The sequence below is a fragment of the Xyrauchen texanus genome, chromosome 29, assembly GCF_025860055.1.
Source record: "Xyrauchen texanus isolate HMW12.3.18 chromosome 29, RBS_HiC_50CHRs, whole genome shotgun sequence".
Taxonomy (NCBI): domain Eukaryota; kingdom Metazoa; phylum Chordata; class Actinopteri; order Cypriniformes; family Catostomidae; genus Xyrauchen; species Xyrauchen texanus.
The window spans coordinates 6,646,452-6,666,372 of record NC_068304.1 but is presented as its reverse complement, the minus strand read 5'-3'; the positions used below and the strand labels follow the sequence as shown (position 1 = coordinate 6,666,372).

Sequence of the window (19,921 nt, the reverse complement as noted above, 5' to 3'; positions counted from 1 at the left end):
TCCAAGGGAAAGTAGGTTTGGAACGCCGTGAGAGTCAGGGAGAACAAAAAAAGACAATCTAACCGAGACAACCAAGAGCCAAACCTAGAATCTTATGAATCATAGTCAGAAGCGTTAACAATTGCGTTACATTCCGCTGCCCATTTGGCCCAGTAGCCTTCATTTTGCTGATTCAAGAGTGCCATTGTGCTCATTGATGTAGTGTGCTTGAAAAGTGCTAGTTACCTAGTTTTCGTTAAAAAAAAAACATACACGCACATACACAAACCAAAGCTTGAAAACAACCATAAACACTTACATTTTCAGAGCTCAGTGCAGGCATCTCTTAGGTTCCAGTGTGATTGTAGTGGAAAAACTTGTCAGAAGTGCCATTCGAACAGACGCCTTAGACCGCTTGGCAGTCCTGAAATTTGACAAAATAAAACTGACCTTGTACGCACAGTTAGATAGAACATCAGTCTTTTAATCTGTAGGTTGTGAGTTCGACCCTTACATGGGGCTGGGCACAGCATGTTTTTAGGACAAATGAAAGACTTGCTTTTTTGGAGGCAGAAAACACAATTTTGTGCTTCAACATATTTAAACATGGCACCCACAGATGCTCTCATGGGCAGGTCAACACAAGCCCTTCCCTGCTGGTCTAGTGGCTAGGATTCGGCGCTCTCACCGCCACGGCCAGGGTAAAATTCCCGGTCAGGGAATGTGTTTTTGGCGATCAAAAGCAGGCATCTCATACACAAGGTAAAGAATAAGCGAGATAGAGGGCAAGGCAAGTAGTGCCTAAAACAAAACACACTCCTTCGAGCCGGAATTGAACCAGCGACCTAAGGATGGCCATCGTATCATCTACAGTCCTCCGCTCTACCAGCTGAGCTATCGAAGGCCCTGTAATTAGCTTGCATGTTCCTAATACACAGAGCTAATGGATCCAAGGGAAAGTAGGTTTGGAACGCCGTGAGAGTCAGGGAGAACAAAAAAAGACAATCTAACCGAGACAACCAAGAGCCAAACCTAGAATCTTATGAATCATAGTCAGAAGCGTTAACAATTGCGTTACATTCCGCTGCCCATTTGGCCCAGTAGCCTTCATTTTGCTGATTCAAGAGTGCCATTGTGCTCATTGATGTAGTGTGCTTGAAAAGTGCTAGTTACCTAGTTTTCGTTAAAAAAACAAAACATACACGCACATACACAAACCAAAGCTTGAAAACAACCATAAACACTTCCATTTTCAGAGCTCAGTGGCTCAAGCAAAGGTTCCAGTGTGATTGTAGTGGAAAAACTTGTCAGAAGTGCCATTCGAACAGACGCCTTAGACCGCTTGGCAGTCCTGAAATTTGACAAAATAAAACTGACCTTGTACGCACAGTTAGATAGAACATCAGTCTTTTAATCTGTAGGTTGTGAGTTCGACCCTTACATGGGGCTGGGCACAGCATGTTTTTAGGACAAATGAAAGACTTGCTTTTTTGGAGGCAGAAAACACAATTTTGTGCTTCAACATATTTAAACATGGCACCCACAGATGCTCTCATGGGCAGGTCAACACAAGCCCTTCCCTGCTGGTCTAGTGGCTAGGATTCGGCGCTCTCACCGCCACGGCCAGGGTAAAATTCCCAGTCAGGGAATGTGTTTTTGGCGATCCAAAGCAGGCATCTCATACACAAGGTAAAGAATAAGCGAGATAGAGGGCAAGGCAAGTAGTGCCTAAAACAAAACACACTCCTTCGAGCCAGAATTGAACCAGCGACCTAAGGATGGCCATCGTATCATCTACAGTCCTCCGCTCTACCAGCTGAGCTATCGAAGGCACTGTAATTAGCTTGCATGTTCCTAATACACAGAGCTAATGGATCCAAGGGAAAGTAGGTTTGGAACGCTGTGAGAGTCAGGGAGAACAAAAAAAGACAATCTAACCGAGACAACCAAGAGCCAAACCTAGAATCTTATGAATCATAGTCAGAAGCGTTAACAATTGCGTTACATTCCGCTGCCCATTTGGCCCAGTAGCCTTCATTTTGCTGATTCAAGAGTGCCATTGTGCTCATTGATGTAGTGTGCTTGAAAAGTGCTAGTTACCTAGTTTTCGTTAAAAAAACAAAACATACACGCACATACACAAACCAAAGCTTGAAAACAACCATAAACACTTACATTTTCAGAGCTCAGTGCAGGCATCTCTTAGGTTCCAGTGTGATTGTAGTGGAAAAACTTGTCAGAAGTGCCATTCGAAAAGATGCCTTAGACCGCTTGGCAGTCCTGAAATTTGACAAAATAAAACTGACCTTGTACGCACAGTTAGATAGAACATCAGTCTTTTAATCTGTAGGCTGTGAGTTTGACCCTTACATGGGGCTGGGCACAGCATGTTTTTAGGACAAATGAAAGACTTTCTTTTCTGGAGGCAATAAACACAATCTTGCGCTTCAACATATTTAAACATGGCATCCACGGATGCTCTCATGGGCAGCTCAACACAAGCCCTTCCCTGGTGGTCTAGTGGCTAGGATTCGAGCTCTCACCGCCATGGCCAGGGTTCGATTCCCGGTCAGGGAATGTGTTTTTAGCGATCCAAAGCAGGCATCTCATACACAAGGTAAAGAATAAGCGAGATAGAGGGCAAGGCAAGTAGAGCCTAAAACAAAACACACTCCTTCGAGCCGGAATTGAACCAGCAACCTAAGGATGGCCATCGTATCATCTACAGTCCTCCGCTCTACCAGCTGAGCTATCGAAGGCACTGTAATGAGCTTGCATGTTCCTAATACACAGAGCTAATGGATCCAAGGGAAAGTAGGTTTGGAACGCTGTGAGAGTCAGGGAGAACAAAAAAAGACAATCTAACCGAGACAACCAAGAGCCAAACCTAGAATCTTATGAATCATAGTCAGAAGCGTTAACAATTGCGTTACATTCCGCTGCCCATTTGGCCCAGTAGCCTTCATTTTGCTGATTCAAGAGTGCCATTGTGCTCATTGATGTAGTGTGCTTGAAAAGTGCTAGTTACCTAGTTTTCGTTAAAAAAACAAAACATACACGCACATACACAAACCAAAGCTTGAAAACAACCATAAACACTTACATTTTCAGAGCTCAGTGCAGGCATCTCTTAGGTTCCAGTGTGATTGTAGTGGAAAAACTTGTCAGAAGTGCCATTCGAAAAGATGCCTTAGACCGCTTGGCAGTCCTGAAATTTGACAAAATAAAACTGACCTTGTACGCACAGTTAGATAGAACATCAGTCTTTTAATCTGTAGGTTGTGAGTTTGACCCTTACATGGGGCTGGGCACAGCATGTTTTTAGGACAAATGAAAGACTTGCTTTTTTTGGAGGCAGAAAACACAATCTTGCGCTTCAACATATTTAAACATGGCACCCACAGATGCTCTCATGGGCAGGTCAACACAAGCCCTTCCCTGCTGGTCTAGTGGCTAGGATTCGAGCTCTCACCGCCACGGCCAGGGTAAAATTCCGGTCAGGGAATGTGTTTTTAGCGATCCAAAGCAGGCATCTCATACACAAGGTAAAGAATAAGCGAGATAGAGGGCAAGGCAAGTAGTGCCTAAAACAAAACACACTCCTTCGAGGCGAATTGAACCAGCAACCTAAGGATGTGCAGTGCAGGCATCTCTTAGGTTCCAGTGTGATTGTAGTGGAAAAACTTGTCAGAAGTGCCATTCGAAAAGATGCCTTAGACCGCTTGGCAGTCCTGAAATTTGACCAAATATAACTGACCTTGTACGCACAGTTAGATAGAACATCAGTCTTTTAATCTGTAGGTTGTGAGTTCGACCCTTACATGGGGCTGGGCACAGCATGTTTTTAGGACAAATGAAAGACTTGCTTTTTTGGAGGCAGAAAACACAATCTTAAGCTTCAACATATTTAAACATGGCATCCACGGATGCTCTTATGGGCAGCTCAACACAAGCCCTTCTCTGGTGGTCTAGTGGCTAGGATTCGGCGCTTTCACCGCCGCGGCCAGGGTTCGGTTCCCGGTCAGGGAATGTGTTTTTGGCGATCCAAAGCAGGCATCTCATACACAAGGTAAAGAATAAGCGAGATAGAGGGCAAGGCAAGTAGTGCCTAAAACAAAACACACTCCTTCGAGCCGGAATTGAACCAGCAACCTAAGGATGTGCAGTGCAGGCATCTCTTAGGTTCCAGTGTGATTGTAGTGGAAAAACTTGTCAGAAGTGCCATTCGAACAGACGCCTTAGACCGCTTGGCAGTCCTGAAATTTGACAAAATAAAACTGACCTTATACGCACAGTTAGATAGAACATCAGTCTTTTAATCTGTAGGTTGTGAGTTCGACCCTTACATGGGGCTGGGCACAGCATGTTTTTAGGACAAATGAAAGACTTGCTTTTTTGGAGGCAGAAAACACAATCTTGAGCTTCAACATATTTAAACATGGCACCCACAGATGCTCTCATGGGCAGGTCAACACAAGCCCTTCCCTGCTGGTGTAGTGGCTAGGATTCGGTGCTCTCACCGCCACGGCCAGGGTAAAATTCCCGGTCAGGGAATGTGTTTTTGGCGATCCAAAGCAGGCATCTCATACACAAGGTAAAGAATAAGCGAGATAGAGGGCAAGGCAAGTAGTGCCTAAAACAAAACACACTCCTTCGAGCCGGAATTGAACCAGCAACCTAAGGATGTGCAGTGCAGGCATCTCTTAGGTTCCAGTGTGATTGTAGTGGAAAAACTTGTCAGAAGTGCCATTCGAAAAGATGCCTTAGACCGCTTTGCAGTCCTGAAATTTGACCAAATATAACTGACCTTGTACGCAGCAGTTAGATAGAACATCAGTCTTTTAATCTGTAGGCTGTGAGTTTGACCCTTACATGGGGCTGGGCACAGCATGTTTTTAGGACAAATGAAAGACTTTCTTTTCTGGAGGCAATAAACACAATCTTGCGCTTCAACATATTTAAACATGGCATCCACGGATGCTCTCATGGGCAGCTCAACACAAGCCCTTCCCTGGTGGTCTAGTGGCTAGGATTCGGCGCTCTCACCGCCATGGCCGGGTTCGATTCCCGGTCAGGGAATGTGTTTTGGCGATCCAAAGCAGGCATCTCTTACACAAGCTAGAGAATAAGTGAGATAGAGGGCAAGGCAAGTAGTGCCTAAAACAAAACACACTCCTTCGAGGCGGAATTCAACCAGCGACCTAAGGATGGCCAATGTATCATCTACAGTCCTCCGCTCTACCAGCTGAGCTATCAAAGGCACTGTACTTAGCTTGCATGTTCCTAATACACAGAGCTAATGGATCCAAGGGAAAGTAGGTTTGGAACGCCGTGAGAGTCAGGAGAACAAAAAAGACAATCTAACCGAGACAACCAAGAGCCAAACCTAGAATCTTATGGATCCATAGTCAGAAGCGTTAACAATTGCGTCACAGTTCCGCTGCCCATTTGGCCCAGTAGCCTTCATTTTGCTGATTCAAGAGTGCCATTGTGCTCATTGATGTAGTGTGCTTGAAAAGGTGCTAGATACCTAGTTTTCGTTAAAAAAAAACATACATGCACATACACAAACCAAACTTGAAAACAACCATAAACACTTCCATTTTCAGAGCTCAGTGGCTCAAGCAAAGGTTCCAGTGTGATTGTAGTGGAAAAACTTGTCAGAAGTGCCATTCGAACAGACGCCTTAGACCGCTTGGCAGTCCTGAAATTTGACAAAATAAAACTGACCTTGTACGCACAGTTAGATAGAACATCAGTCTTTTAATCTGTAGGTTGTGAGTTCGACCCTTACATGGGGCTGGGCACAGCATGTTTTTAGGACAAATGAAAGACTTGCTTTTCTGGAGGCAATAAACACGATCTTAAGCTTCAACATATTTAAACATGGCATCCACGGATGCTCTCATGGGCACAAGCCCTTCCCTGGTGGTCTAGTGGCTAGGATTCGACGCTCTCACCGCCACGGCCAGGGTAAGATTCCGGTCAGGGAATGTGTTTTTGGCGATCCAAAGCAGGCATCTCTTACACAAGCTAGAGAATAAGTGAGATAGAGGGCAAGGCAAGTAGTGCCTAAAACAAAACACACTCCTTCGAGACGGAATTCAACCAGCGACCTAAGGATGGCCAATGTATCATCTACAGTCCTCCGCTCTACCAGCTGAGCTATCGAAGCAACTGTACTTAGTTTGCATGTTCCTAATACACAGAGCTAATGGATCCAAGGGAAAGTAGGTTTGGAACGCCGTGAGAGTCAGGGAGAACAAAAAAAGACAATCTAACCGAGGCAACCAAGAGCCAAACCTAGAATCTTAGGATCCATAGTCAGAAGCGTTAACAATTGCGTCACAGTTCCGCTGCCCATTTGGCCCAGTAGCCTTCATTTTGCTGATTCAAGAGTGCCATTGTGCTCATTGATGTAGTGTGCTTGAAAAGTGCTAGTTACCTAGTTTTCGTTAAAAAAAAAAACATACACGCACATACACAAACCAAACTTGAAAACAACCATAAACACTTCCATTTTCAGAGCTCAGTGGCTCAAGCAAAGGTTCCAGTGTGATTGTAGTGGAAAAACTTGTCAGAAGTGCCATTCGAACAGACGCCTTAGACCGCTTGGCAGTCCTGAAATTTGACAAAATAAAACTGACCTTGTACGCACAGTTAGATAGAACATCAGTCTTTTAATCTGTAGGTTGTGAGTTCGACCCTTACATGGGGCTGGGCACAGCATGTTTTTAGGACAAATGAAAGACTTTCTTTTCTGGAGGCAATAAACACAATCTTACGCTTCAACATATTTAAACATGGCATCCACGGATGCTCTCATGGGCAGCTTAACATAAGCCCTTTCCTGGTGGTCTAGTGGCTAGGATTCGACGCTCTCACCGCCGCGGCCCGGGTTCGATTCCCGGTCAGGGAATGTGTTTTTGGCGATCCAAAGCAGGCATCTCATACACAAGGTAAAGAATAAGTGAGATAGAGGGCAAGGCAAGTAGTGCCTAAAACAAAACACACTCCTTCGAGCCAGAATTGAACCAGCAACCTAAGGATGGCCATCATATCATCTACAGTCCTCCGCTCTACCAGCTGAGCTATCAAAGGCACTGTAATTAGCTTGCATGTTCCTAATACACAGAGCTAATGGATCCAAGGGAAAGTAGGTTTGGAACGCCGTGAGAGTCAGGGAGAACAAAAAAGACAATCTAACCGAGACAACCAAGAGCCAAACCTAGAATCTTATGAATCATAGTCAGAAGCGTTAACAATTGCGTTACATTCCGCTGCCCATTTGGCCCAGTAGCCTTCATTTTGCTGATTCAAGAGTGCCATTGTGCTCATTGATGTAGTGTGCTTGAAAAGTGCTAGTTACCTAGTTTTAGTTAAAAAAAAAACATACATGCACATACACAAACCAAAGCTTGAAAACAACCATAAACACTTACATTTTCAGAGCTCAGTGCAGGCATCTCTTAGGTTCCAGTGTGATTGTAGTGGAAAAACTTGTCAGAAGTGCCATTCGAACAGACGCCTTAGACCGCTTGGCAGTCCTGAAATTTGACAAAATAAAACTGACCTTATGCGCACAGTTAGATAGAACATCAGTCTTTTAATCTGTAGGTTGTGAGTTCGACCCTTACATGGGGCTGGGCACAGCATGTTTTTAGGACAAATGAAAGACTTGCTTTTTGGAGGCAGAAAACACAATCTTACGCTTCAACATATTTAAACATGGCACCCACGGATGCTCTCATGGGCAGGTCAACACAAGCCCTTCCCTGCTGGTCTAGTGGCTAGGATTCGAGCTCTCACCGCCACGGCCAGGGTAAAATTCCCGGTCAGGGAATGTGTTTTTAGCGATCCAAAGCAGGCATCTCATACACAAGGTAAAGAATAAGCGAGATAGAGGGCAAGGCAAGTAGTGCCTAAAACAAAACACACTCCTTCGAGCCGGAATTGAACCAGAAACCTAAGGATGTGCAGTGCGGGCATCTCTTAGGTTCCAGTGTGATTGTAGTGGAAAAACTTGTCAGAAGTGCCATTCGAAAAGATGCCTTAGACCGCTTGGCAGTCCTGAAATTTGACCAAATATAACTGACCTTGTACGCGCAGTTAGATAGAACATCAGTCTTTTAATCTGTAGGCTGTGAGTTTGACCCTTACATGGGGCTGGGCACAGCATGTTTTTAGGACAAATGAAAGACTTTCTTTTCTGGAGGCAATAAACACAATCTTGCGCTTCAACATATTTAAACATGGCATCCACGGATGCTCTCATGGGCAGCTCAACACAAGCCATTCCCTGGTGGTCTAGTGGCTAGGATTCGAGCTTTCACCGCCCATGGCCTGGGTTCGATTCCGGTCAGGGAATGTTTTTTAGCGATCCAAAGCAGGCATCTCATACACAAGGTAAAGAATAAGTGAGATAGAGGGCAAGGCAAGTAGTGCCTAAAACAAAACACACTCCTTCGAGCCAGAATTGAACCAGCAACCTAAGGATGGCCATCATATCATCTACAGTCCTCCGCTCTACCAGCTGAGCTATCAAAGGCACTGTAATTAGCTTGCATGTTCCTAATACACAGAGCTAATGGATCCAAGGGAAAGTAGGTTTGGAACGCCGTGAGAGTCAGGGAGAACAAAAAAGACAATCTAACCGAGACAACCAAGAGCCAAACCTAGAATCTTATGAATCATAGTCAGAAGCGTTAACAATTGCGTTACATTCCGCTGCCCATTTGGCCCAGTAGCCTTCATTTTGCTGATTCAAGAGTGCCATTGTGCTCATTGATGTAGTGTGCTTGAAAAGTGCTAGTTACCTAGTTTTAGTTCAAAAAAAAACATACATGCACATACACAAACCAAAGCTTGAAAACAACCATAAACACTTACATTTTCAGAGCTCAGTGCAGGCATCTCTTAGGTTCCAGTGTGATTGTAGTGGAAAAACTTGTCAGAAGTGCCATTCGAACAGACGCCTTAGACAGCTTGGCAGTCCTGAAATTTGACAAAATAAAACTGACCTTATACGCACAGTTAGATAGAACATCAGTCTTTTAATCTGTAGGTTGTGAGTTCGACCCTTACATGGGGCTGGGCACAGCATGTTTTTAGGACAAATGAAAGACTTGCTTTTTTGGAGGCAGAAAACACAATCTTGCGCTTCAACATATTTAAACATGGCACCCACGGATGCTCTCATGGGCAGGTCAACACAAGCCCTTCCCTGCTGGTCTAGTGGCTAGGATTCGGCGCTCTCACCGCCACGGCCAGGGTAAAATTCCCGGTCAGGGAATGTGTTTTTGGCGATCCAAAGCAGGCATCTCATACACAAGGTAAAGAATAAGCGAGATAGAGGGCAAGGCAAGTAGTGCCTAAAACAAAACACACTCCTTCGAGCCGGAATTGAACCAGAAACCTAAGGATGTGCAGTGCGGGCATCTCTTAGGTTCCAGTGTGATTGTAGTGGAAAAACTTGTCAGAAGTGCCATTCGAAAAGATGCCTTAGACCGCTTGGCAGTCCTGAAATTTGACCAAATATAACTGACCTTGTACGTGCAGTTAGATAGAACATCAGTCTTTTAATCTGTAGGCTGTGAGTTTGACCCTTACATGGGGCTGGGCACAGCATGTTTTTAGGACAAATGAAAGACTTTCTTTTCTGGAGGCAATAAACACGATCTTAAGCTTCAACATATTTAAACATGGAATCCACGGATGCTCTCATGGGCACAAGCCCTTCCCTGGTGGTCTAGTGGCTAGGATTCGAGCTCTCACCGCCGTGGCCGGGTTCGATTCCGGTCAGGGAATGTGTTTTTAGCGATCCAAAGCAGGCATCTCTTACACAAGCTAGAGAATAAGTGAGATAGAGGGCAAGGCAAGTAGTGCCTAAAACAAAACACACTCCTTCGAGGCCAGAATTCAACCAGCGACCTAAGGATGGCCATCATATCATCTACAGTCCTCCGCTCTACCAGCTGAGCTATCAAAGGCACTGTACTTAGCTTGCATGTTCCTAATACACAGAGCTAATGGATCCAAGGGAAAGTAGGTTTGGAGCGCCGTGAGAGTCAGGGAGAACAAAAAAGACAATCTAACCGAGACAACCAAGAGCCAAACCTAGAATCTTATGAATCCATAGTCAGAAGCGTTAACAATTGCGTTACATTCCGCTGCCCATTTGGCCCAGTAGCCTTCATTTTGCTGATTCAAGAGTGCCATTGTGCTCATTGATGTAGTGTGCTTGAAAAGGTGCTAGTTACCTAGTTTTCGTTCAAAAAAAACATACATGCACATACACAAACCAAAGCTTGAAAACAACCATAAACACTTCCATTTTCAGAGCTCAGTGCAGGCATCTCTTAGGTTCCAGTGTGATTGTAGTGGAAAAACTTGTCAGAAGTGCCATTCGAACAGACGCCTTAGACAGCTTGGCAGTCCTGAAATTTGACAAAATAAAACTGACCTTATGCAGCACAGTTAGATAGAACATCAGTCTTTTAATCTGTAGGTTGTGAGTTCGACCCTTACATGGGGCTGGGCACAGCATGTTTTTAGGACAAATGAAAGACTTGCTTTTTGGAGGCAGAAAACACAATCTTGCGCTTCAACATATTTAAACATGGCACCCACAGATGCTCTCATGGGCAGGTCAACACAAGCCCTTCCCTGCTGGTCTAGTGGCTAGGATTCGAGCTCTCACCGCCACGGCCAGGGTAAAATTCCGGTCAGGGAATGTGTTTTTAGCGATCCAAAGCAGGCATCTCATACACAAGGTAAAGAATAAGCGAGATAGAGGGCAAGGCAAGTAGTGCCTAAAACAAAACACACTCCTTCGAGGCGAATTGAACCAGAAACCTAAGGATGTGCAGTGCGGGCATCTCTTAGGTTCCAGTGTGATTGTAGTGGAAAAACTTGTCAGAAGTGCCATTCGAAAAGATGCCTTAGACCGCTTGGCAGTCCTGAAATTTGACCAAATATAACTGACCTTGTACGTGCAGTTAGATAGAACATCAGTCTTTTAATCTGTAGGCTGTGAGTTTGACCCTTACATGGGGCTGGGCACAGCATGTTTTTAGGACAAATGAAAGACTTTCTTTTCTGGAGGCAATAAACACGATCTTAAGCTTCAACATATTTAAACATGGCATCCACGGATGCTCTCATGGGCACAAGCCCTTCCCTGGTGGTCTAGTGGCTAGGATTCGGCGCTCTCACCGCCGTGGCCCGGGTTCGATTCCCGGTCAGGGAATGTGTTTTTGGCGATCCAAAGCAGGCATCTCTTACACAAGCTAGAGAATAAGTGAGATAGAGGGCAAGGCAAGTAGTGCCTAAAACAAAACACACTCCTTCGAGACGGAATTCAACCAGCGACCTAAGGATGGCCATCATATCATCTACAGTCCTCCAGCTCTACCAGCTGAGCTATCAAAGGCACTGTAATTAGCTTGCATGTTCCTAATACACAGAGCTAATGGATCCAAGGGAAAGTAGGTTTGGAACGCCGTGAGAGTCAGGGAGAACAAAAAAGACAATCTAACCGAGACAACCAAGAGCCAAACCTAGAATCTTATGAATCCATAGTCAGAAGCGTTAACAATTGAGTTACAGTTCCGCTGCCCATTTGGCCCAGTAGCCTTCATTTTGCTGATTCAAGAGTGCCATTGTGCTCATTGATGTAGTGTGCTTGAAAAGTGCTAGTTACCTAGTTTTCGTTAAAAAAAACATACATGCACATACACAAACCAAAGCTTGAAAACAACCATAAACACTTCCATTTTCAGAGCTCAGTGCAGGCATCTCTTAAAGGTTCCAGTGTGATTGTAGTGGAAAAACTTGTCAGAAGTGCCATTCGAACAGACGCCTTAGACCGCTTGGCAGTCCTGAAATTTGACAAAATAAAACTGACCTTGTACGCACAGTTAGATAGAACATCAGTCTTTTAATCTGTAGGTTGTGAGTTCGACCCTTACATGGGGCTGGGCACAGCATGTTTTTAGGACAAATGAAAGACTTGCTTTTTGGAGGCAGAAAACACAATCTTGTGCTTCAACATATTTAAACATGGCACCCACAGATGCTCTCATGGGCAGGTCAACACAAGCCCTTCCCTGCTGGTCTAGTGGCTAGGATTCGAGCTCTCACCGCCACGGCCAGGGTAAAATTCCCGGTCAGGGAATGTGTTTTAGCGATCCAAAGCAGGCATCTCATACACAAGGTAAAGAATAAGCGAGATAGAGGGCAAGGCAAGTAGTGCCTAAAACAAAACACACTCCTTCGAGCCAGAATTGAACCAGCGACCTAAGGATGGCCATCGTATCATCTACAGTCCTCCGCTCTACCAGCTGAGCTATCGAAGGCACTGTAATTAGCTTGCATGTTCCTAATACACAGAGCTAATGGATCCAAGGGAAAGTAGGTTTGGAACGCCGTGAGAGTCAGGGAGAACAAAAAAGACAATCTAACCGAGACAACCAAGAGCCAAACCTAGAATCTTATGAATCATAGTCAGAAGCGTTAACAATTGCGTTACATTCCGCTGCCCATTTGGCCCAGTAGCCTTCATTTTGCTGATTCAAGAGTGCCATTGTGCTCATTGATGTAGTGTGCTTGAAAAGTGCTAGTTACCTAGTTTTCGTTAAAAAAAAAACATACACGCACATACACAAACCAAAGCTTGAAAACAACCATAAACACTTACATTTTCAGAGCTCAGTGCAGGCATCTCTTAGGTTCCAGTGTGATTGTAGTGGAAAAACTTGTCAGAAGTGCCATTCGAACAGACGCTTTAGACCGCTTGGCAGTCCTGAAATTTGACAAAATAAAACTGACCTTATGCAGCACAGTTAGATAGAACATCAGTCTTTTAATCTGTAGGTTGTGAGTTCGACCCTTACATGGGGCTGGGCACAGCATGTTTTTAGGACAAATGAAAGACTTGCTTTTTGGAGGCAGAAAACACAATCTTGCGCTTCAACATATTTAAACATGGCACCCACAGATGCTCTCATGGGCAGGTCAACACAAGCCCTTCCCTGCTGGTCTAGTGGCTAGGATTCGAGCTCTCACCGCCACGGCCAGGGTAAAATTCCCGGTCAGGGAATGTGTTTTTGGCGATCCAAAGCAGGCATCTCATACACAAGGTAAAGAATAAGCGAGATAGAGGGCAAGGCATGTAGTGCCTAAAACAAAACACACTCCTTCGAGCCGGAATTGAACCAGCAACCTAAGGATGTGCAGTGTAGGCATCTCTTAGGTTCCAGTGTGATTGTAGTGGAAAAACTTGTCAGAAGTGCCATTCGAAAAGATGCCTTAGACCGCTTGGCAGTCCTGAAATTTGACCAAATATAACTGACCTTGTACGCACAGTTAGATAGAACATCAGTCTTTTAATCTGTAGGCTGTGAGTTTGACCCTTACATGGGGCTGGGCACAGCATGTTTTTAGGACAAATGAAAGACTTTCTTTTCTGGAGGCAATAAACACAATCTTGTGCTTCAACATATTTAAACATGGCATCCACGGATGCTCTCATGGGCAGTTCAACACAAGCCCTTCCCTGGTGGTCTAGTGGCTAGGATTCGAGCTCTCACCGCCCTGGCCGGGTTCGATTCCCGGTCAGGGAATGTGTTTTTGGCGATCCAAAGCAGGCATCTCTTACACAAGCTAGAGAATAAGTGAGATAGAGGGCAAGGCAAGTAGTGCCTAAAACAAAACACACTCCTTCGAGGCGGAATTCAACCAGCGACCTAAGGATGGCCAATCGTATCATCTACAGTCCTCCGCTCTACCAGCTGAGCTATCGAAGGCACTGTAATTAGCTTGCATGTTCCTAATACACAGAGCTAATGGATCCAAGGGAAAGTAGGTTTGGAACGCCGTGAGAGTCAGGGAGAACAAAAAAGACAATCTAACCGAGACAACCAAGAGCCAAACCTAGAATCTTATGAATCCATAGTCAGAAGCGTTAACAATTGCGTCACAGTTCCGCTGCCCATTTGGCCCAGTAGCCTTCATTTTGCTGATTCAAGAGTGCCATTGTGCTCATTGATGTAGTGTGCTTGAAAAGTGCTAGTTACCTAGTTTTCAGTTAAAAAAAAACATACATGCACATACACAAACCAAAGCTTGAAAACAACCATAAACACTTCCATTTTCAGAGCTCAGTGGCTCAGGCATCTCTAAGGTTCCAGTGTGATTGTAGTGGAAAAACTTGTCAGAAGTGCCATTCGAACAGGCGCTTTAGACCGCTTGGCAGTCCTGAAATTTGACAAAATAAAACTGACCTTGTACGCACAGTTAGATAGAACATCAGTCTTTTAATCTGTAGGTTGTGAGTTCGACCCTTACATGGGGCTGGGCACAGCATGTTTTTAGGACAAATGAAAGACTTGCTTTTTGGAGGCAGAAAACACAATCTTGTGCTTCAACATATTTAAACATGGCACCCACAGATGCTCTCATGGGCAGGTCAACACAAGCCCTTCCCTGCTGGTCTAGTGGCTAGGATTCGAGCTCTCACCGCCACGGCCAGGGTAAAATTCCCGGTCAGGGAATGTGTTTTTAGCGATCCAAAGCAGGCATCTCATACACAAGGTAAAGAATAAGCGAGATAGAGGGCAAGGCAAGTAGTGCCTAAAACAAAACACACTCCTTCGAGCCGGAATTGAACCAGCGACCTAAGGATGGCCATCGTATCATCTACAGTCCTCCGCTCTACCAGCTGAGCTATCGAAGGCACTGTAATTAGCTTGCATGTTCCTAATACACAGAGCTAATGGATCCAAGGGAAAGTAGGTTTGGAACGCCGTGAGAGTCAGGGAGAACAAAAAAAGACAATCTAACCGAGACAACCAAGAGCCAAACCTAGAATCTTATGAATCATAGTCAGAAGCGTTAACAATTGCGTTACATTCCGCTGCCCATTTGGCCCAGTAGCCTTCATTTTGCTGATTCAAGAGTGCCATTGTGCTCATTGATGTAGTGTGCTTGAAAAGTGCTAGTTACCTAGTTTTCGTTAAAAAACAAAACATACACGCACATACACAAACCAAAGCTTGAAAACAACCATAAACACTTACATTTTCAGAGCTCAGTGCAGGCATCTCTTAGGTTCCAGTGTGATTGTAGTGGAAAAACTTGTCAGAAGTGTCCATTCGAACAGACGCCTTAGACCGCTTGGCAGTCCTGAAATTTGACAAAATAAAACTGACCTTGTACGCACAGTTAGATAGAACATCAGTCTTTTAATCTGTAGGTTGTGAGTTCGACCCTTACATGGGGCTGGGCACAGCATGTTTTTAGGACAAATGAAAGACTTGCTTTTTGGAGGCAGAAAACACAATCTTGCGCTTCAACATATTTAAACATGGCACCCACAGATGCTCTCATGGGCAGGTCAACACAAGCCCTTCCCTGCTGGTCTAGTGGCTAGGATTCGAGCTCTCACCGCCACGGCCAGGGTAAAATTCCGGTCAGGGAATGTGTTTTTAGCGATCCAAAGCAGGCATCTCATACACAAGGTAAAGAATAAGCGAGATAGAGGGCAAGGCATGTAGTGCCTAAAACAAAACACACTCCTTCGAGCCGAATTGAACCAGCAACCTAAGGATGTGCAGTGCAGGCATCTCTTAGGTTCCAGTGTGATTGTAGTGGAAAAACTTGTCAGAAGTGCCATTCGAAAAGATGCCTTAGACCGCTTGGCAGTCCTGAAATTTGACCAAATATAACTGACCTTGTACGCACAGTTAGATAGAACATCAGTCTTTTAATCTGTAGGCTGTGAGTTTGACCCTTACATGGGGCTGGGCACAGCATGTTTTTAGGACAAATGAAAGACTTTCTTTTCTGGAGGCAATAAACACAATCTTGCGCTTCAACATATTTAAACATGGCATCCACGGATGCTCTCATGGGCAGCTCAACACAAGCCCTTCCCTGGTGGTCTAGTGGCTAGGATTCGAGCTCTCACCGCCCATGGCCGGGTTCGATTCCGGTCAGGGAATGTGTTTTTGGCGATCCAAAGCAGGCATCTCTTACACAAGCTAGAGAATAAGTGAGATAGAGGGCAAGGCAAGTAGTGCCTAAAACAAAACACACTCCTTCGAGACGGAATTCAACCAGCGACCTAAGGATGGCCAATCGTATCATCTACAGTCCTCCGCTCTACCAGCTGAGCTATCGAAGGCACTGTAATTAGCTTGCATGTTCCTAATACACAGAGCTAATGGATCCAAGGGAAAGTAGGTTTGGAACGCCGTGAGAGTCAGGAGAACAAAAAAGACAATCTAACCGAGACAACCAAGAGCCAAACCTAGAATCTTATGAATCCATAGTCAGAAGCGTTAACAATTGCGTCACAGTTCCGCTGCCCATTTGGCCCAGTAGCCTTCATTTTGCTGATTCAAGAGTGCCATTGTGCTCATTGATGTAGTGTGCTTGAAAAGGTGCTAGATACCTAGTTTTCGTTCAAAAAAAAACATACATGCACATACACAAACCAAAGCTTGGAAACAACCATAAACACTTCCATTTTCAGAGCTCAGTGCAGGCATCTCTTAGGTTCCAGTGTGATTGTAGTGGAAAAACTTGTCAGAAGTGCCATTCGAACAGACGCCTTAGACCGCTTGGCAGTCCTGAAATTTGACAAAATAAAACTGACCTTGTACGCACAGTTAGATAGAACATCAGTCTTTTAATCTGTAGGTTGTGAGTTCGACCCTTACATGGGGCTGGGCACAGCATGTTTTTAGGACAAATGAAAGACTTGCTTTTTTGGAGGCAGAAAACACAATCTTGCGCTTCAACATATTTAAACATGGCACCCACAGATGCTCTCATGGGCAGGTCAACACAAGCCCTTCCCTGCTGGTCTAGTGGCTAGGATTCGAGCTCTCACCTCCACGGCCAGGGTAAAATTCCCGGTCAGGGAATGTGTTTTTAGCGATCCAAAGCAGGCATCTCATACACAAGGTAAAGAATAAGCGAGATAGAGGGCAAGGCAAGTAGTGCCTAAAACAAAACACACTCCTTCGAGCCGAATTGAACCAGCAACCTAAGGATGTGCAGTGCGGGCATCTCTTAGGTTCCAGTGTGATTGTAGTGGAAAAACTTGTCAGAAGTGCCATTCGAAAAGATGCCTTAGACCGCTTGGCAGTCCTGAAATTTGACCAAATATAACTGACCTTGTACGCGCAGTTAGATAGAACATCAGTCTTTTAATCTGTAGGCTGTGAGTTTGACCCTTACATGGGGCTGGGCACAGCATGTTTTTAGGACAAATGAAAGACTTTCTATTCTGGAGGCAATAAACACAATCTTGAGCTTCAACATATTTAAACATGGCATCCACGGATGCTCTCATGGGCAGTTCAACACAAGCCCTTCCCTGGTGGTCTAGTGGCTAGGATTCGAGCTCTCACCGCCCATGGCCGGGTTCGATTCCGGTCAGGGAATGTGTTTTTAGCGATCCAAAGCAGGCATCTCTTACACAAGCTAGAGAATAAGTGAGATAGAGGGCAAGGCAAGTAGTGCCTAAAACAAAACACACTCCTTCGAGACGGAATTCAACCAGCGACCTAAGGATGGCCATCATATCATCTACAGTCCTCCACTCTACCAGCTGAGCTATCGAAGGCACTGCAATTAGCTTGCATGTTCCTAATACACAGAGCTAATGGATCCAAGGGAAAGTAGGTTTGGAACGCCGTGAGAGTCAGGAGAACAAAAAAGACAATCTAACCGAGACAACCAAGAGCCAAACCTAGAATCTTATGAATCATAGTCAGAAGCGTTAACAATTGCGTTACATTCCGCTGCCCATTTGGCCCAGTAGCCTTCATTTTGCTGATTCAAGAGTGCCATTGTGCTCATTGATGTAGTGTGCTTGAAAAGTGCTAGTTACCTAGTTTTCGTTAAAAAAAAACATACATGCACATACACAAACCAAAGCTTGAAAACAACCATAAACACTTCCATTTTCAGAGCTCAGTGCAGGCATCTCTTAGGTTCCAGTGTGATTGTAGTGGAAAAACTTGTCAGAAGTGCCATTCGAACAGACGCTTTAGACCGCTTGGCAGTCCTGAAATTTGACAAAATAAAACTGACCTTGTACGCACAGTTAGATAGAACATCAGTCTTTTAATCTGTAGGTTGTGAGTTCGACCCTTACATGGGGCTGGGCACAGCATGTTTTTAGGACAAATGAAAGACTTGCTTTTTGGAGGCAGAAAACACAATCTTGCGCTTCAACATATTTAAACATGGCACCCACAGATGCTCTCATGGGCAGGTCAACACAAGCCCTTCCCTGCTGGTCTAGTGGCTAGGATTCGAGCTCTCACCGCCACGGCCAGGGTAAAATTCCGGTCAGGGAATGTGTTTTTGGCGATCCAAAGCAGGCATCTCATACACAAGGTAAAGAATAAGCGAGATAGAGGGCAAGGCAAGTAGTGCCTAAAACAAAACACACTCCTTCGAGCCGGAATTGAACCAGCAACCTAAGGATGGCCATCGTATCATCTACAGTCCTCCGCTCTACCAGCTGAGCTATCGAAGGCACTGCAATTAGCTTGCATGTTCCTAATACACAGAGCTAATGGATCCAAGGGAAAGTAGGTTTGGAACGCCGTGAGAGTCAGGGAGAACAAAAAAAGACAATCTAACCGAGACAACCAAGAGCCAAACCTAGAATCTTATGAATCATAGTCAGAAGCGTTAACAATTACGTTACATTCCGCTGCCCATTTGGCCCAGTAGCCTTCATTTTGCTGATTCAAGAGTGCCATTGTGCTCATTGATGTAGTGTGCTTGAAAAGTGCTAGTTACCTAGTTTTCGTTAAAAAAAAAACATACACGCACATACACAAACCAAAGCTTGAAAACAACCATAAACACTTCCATTTTCAGAGCTCAGTGCAGGCATCTCTTAGGTTCCAGTGTGATTGTAGTGGAAAAACTTGTCAGAAGTGCCATTCGAACAGACGCTTTAGACCGCTTGGCAGTCCTGAAATTTGACAAAATAAAACTGACCTTGTACGCACAGTTAGATAGAACATCAGTCTTTTAATCTGTAGGCTGTGAGTTTGACCCTTACATGGGGCTGGGCACAGCATGTTTTTAGGACAAATGAAAGACTTGCTTTTCAGGAGGCAGATAAACACAATCTTGCGCTTCAACATATTTAAACATGGCATCCACAGATGCTCTCATGGGCAGCTCAACACAAGCCCTTCCCTGCTGGTCTAGTGGCTAGGATTCAGGCTCTCACCACCACGGCCAGGGTAAAATTCCGGTCAGGGAATGTGTTTTTGGCGATCCAAAGCAGGCATCTCATACACAAGGTAAAGAATAAGCGAGATAGAGGACAAGGCAAGTAGTGCCTAAAACAAAACACACTCCTTCGAGCCGAATTGAACCAGCAACCTAAGGATGTGCAGTGCAGACATCTCTTAGGTTCCAGTGTGATTGTAGTGGAAAAACTTGTCAGAAGTGCCATTCGAAAAGATGCCTTAGACCGCTTGGCAGTCCTGAAATTTGACCAAATATAACTGACCTTGTACGCACAGTTAGATAGAACATCAGTCTTTTAATCTGTAGGCTGTGAGTTTGACCCTTACATGGGGCTGGGCACAGCATGTTTTTAGGACAAATGAAAGACTTTCTTTTCTGGAGGCAATAAACACAATCTTGCGCTTCAACATATTTAAACATGGCATCCAGGGATGCTCTCATGGGCAGCTCAACACAAGCCCTTCCCTGGTGGTCTAGTGGCTAGGAGTCGGCGCTCTCACTGCCGCGGCCCGGGTTCGATTCCCGGTCAGGGAATGTGTTTTTGGCGATCCAAAGCAGGAATCTCATACACAAGGTAAAGAATAAGAGAGATAGAGGGCAAGGCAAGTAGTGCCTAAAACAAAACACACTCCTTCGAGCCGGAATTCAACCAGCG

The 19,921-nt window shown here is 44.9% G+C and overlaps 10 non-coding genes across 10 annotated transcripts; 4 read left to right on the top strand and 6 right to left on the bottom strand.

Annotated features, from left to right (window-relative positions):
- Positions 1-796: 796 nt before the first annotated feature.
- On the bottom strand, positions 797-883 carry trnay-gua (transfer RNA tyrosine (anticodon GUA)). The gene is given in 2 exon segments: positions 797-832; positions 847-883. It is a non-coding gene; the product is annotated as a tRNA-Tyr (tRNA).
- An 840-nt stretch (positions 884-1,723) lies between these two features.
- trnay-gua (transfer RNA tyrosine (anticodon GUA)) lies at positions 1,724-1,810 on the bottom strand. Its single transcript is given in 2 exon segments — positions 1,724-1,759; positions 1,774-1,810. It is a non-coding gene; the product is annotated as a tRNA-Tyr (tRNA).
- An 841-nt stretch (positions 1,811-2,651) lies between these two features.
- On the bottom strand, positions 2,652-2,738 carry trnay-gua (transfer RNA tyrosine (anticodon GUA)). The gene is given in 2 exon segments: positions 2,652-2,687; positions 2,702-2,738. It is a non-coding gene; the product is annotated as a tRNA-Tyr (tRNA).
- Positions 2,739-4,987: 2,249 nt separating this feature from the next.
- trnae-cuc (transfer RNA glutamic acid (anticodon CUC)) lies at positions 4,988-5,058 on the top strand. The gene has a single exon. It is a non-coding gene; the product is annotated as a tRNA-Glu (tRNA).
- Positions 5,059-6,826: 1,768 nt separating this feature from the next.
- On the top strand, positions 6,827-6,898 carry trnae-cuc (transfer RNA glutamic acid (anticodon CUC)). The gene has a single exon. It is a non-coding gene; the product is annotated as a tRNA-Glu (tRNA).
- Positions 6,899-11,155: 4,257 nt separating this feature from the next.
- On the top strand, positions 11,156-11,227 carry trnae-cuc (transfer RNA glutamic acid (anticodon CUC)). Its single transcript has one exon. It is a non-coding gene; the product is annotated as a tRNA-Glu (tRNA).
- A 1,021-nt stretch (positions 11,228-12,248) lies between these two features.
- Positions 12,249-12,335, bottom strand: trnay-gua (transfer RNA tyrosine (anticodon GUA)). The gene is given in 2 exon segments: positions 12,249-12,284; positions 12,299-12,335. It is a non-coding gene; the product is annotated as a tRNA-Tyr (tRNA).
- A 2,291-nt stretch (positions 12,336-14,626) lies between these two features.
- On the bottom strand, positions 14,627-14,713 carry trnay-gua (transfer RNA tyrosine (anticodon GUA)). Its single transcript is given in 2 exon segments — positions 14,627-14,662; positions 14,677-14,713. It is a non-coding gene; the product is annotated as a tRNA-Tyr (tRNA).
- Positions 14,714-18,445: 3,732 nt separating this feature from the next.
- On the bottom strand, positions 18,446-18,532 carry trnay-gua (transfer RNA tyrosine (anticodon GUA)). Its single transcript is given in 2 exon segments — positions 18,446-18,481; positions 18,496-18,532. It is a non-coding gene; the product is annotated as a tRNA-Tyr (tRNA).
- Positions 18,533-19,728: 1,196 nt separating this feature from the next.
- trnae-cuc (transfer RNA glutamic acid (anticodon CUC)) lies at positions 19,729-19,800 on the top strand. Its single transcript has one exon. It is a non-coding gene; the product is annotated as a tRNA-Glu (tRNA).
- The last annotated feature ends 121 nt before the right edge of the window (positions 19,801-19,921 follow it).